Source organism: Aplysia californica, unplaced genomic scaffold (genome assembly GCF_000002075.1).
Source record: "Aplysia californica isolate F4 #8 unplaced genomic scaffold, AplCal3.0 scaffold01202, whole genome shotgun sequence".
Taxonomy (NCBI): domain Eukaryota; kingdom Metazoa; phylum Mollusca; class Gastropoda; order Aplysiida; family Aplysiidae; genus Aplysia; species Aplysia californica.
The window spans coordinates 109,847-110,920 of record NW_004798472.1 but is presented as its reverse complement, the minus strand read 5'-3'; the positions used below and the strand labels follow the sequence as shown (position 1 = coordinate 110,920).

Sequence of the window (1,074 nt, the reverse complement as noted above, 5' to 3'; positions counted from 1 at the left end):
CCGTTTCTCTCTCTCTCTCTCTCTCTCTCTCTCTCTCTCTCTCTCTCTCTCTCTCTCTCTCTCTCTCTCTCTCTTCCCAACCGCTTCCGGAATACAACCATATTTATTTATGAAGAAAGATCCCCTTTCCAACACTCTCCCCCTCCCTCCCTCCAGCATAAACTTACAAGACAAAACGTATTGTATTAAATATTTATCTCTTCTGCCAAGCTACATCTCCAACAGACAGATGTAGGCCCCAGTCTTGGAACCACCTCCAAAAGGCACCTTCAGGGCGTTACAATCTACAAGAAGGAATATACCATCAGCTCTATGTCACACTTTCACCCCAAATGTAGCCGATGCAGACTTTTGCATCAGAGGGCACCTTCAGCCGATCTAGGCCCATAGAACACCCTCCTGTCACCCTCCTGTCCCCCTCCTCTCCCCTTCATCCCCCCTCCTCTCCCCCTCCTCTCTCCCTCCTAATCTCCGCCTTCGCTTCCCACTAATCTCCTCCTCTCCCTCCCCCCTCCTCCCCACCTCATCATATCCTCTTTTCCTCTTCTCCCCTTCCTTTTCCCTTCCCCATCAAACTTTATGCAACACCCCTCCGTACCCTACCCATCTTTTCTTTTTAACCTCCTTACTCATTCTTTTCTACTCACGTGCAGTTTCTGTTCTTATCTGTAAACCCCCCCCCCCAGGTTTTCCCACGTGCATTCATCCTTCCCAGACCTTGTTCCAGTATCGGGAGGAAAGTTTTTGGGGACCTGTTCAATGTCTGGCCCCGACACCCTTTCCCGCGCCAACTTTTCTACAGACAGGAGCTAGGGGATAATTTTATTGATAATCTGAACTTTTCTATAAGATGAATACTTTCTCTCTCTCTCTCTCTCTCTCTCTCTCTCTCTCTCTCTCTCTCACACACACACACATACACTCACTCGCACGAACATATACACACAGATACACATACATACACATTCATTCACACGCACATATACACATAAACACGCACACACACATACACACAAACGCACACACACACTCACACACACACACACACACTCACACACACACACACACACACAC

The 1,074-nt window shown here is 48.0% G+C and overlaps 1 protein-coding gene across 1 annotated transcript in view; it reads right to left on the bottom strand.

Annotated features, from left to right (window-relative positions):
- The window catches only part of LOC101851695 (titin), a gene marked incomplete at both ends in the record, with an annotated part of 144,092 nt that overhangs the window by 43,278 nt on the left and 99,740 nt on the right, over positions 1 to 1,074 (bottom strand).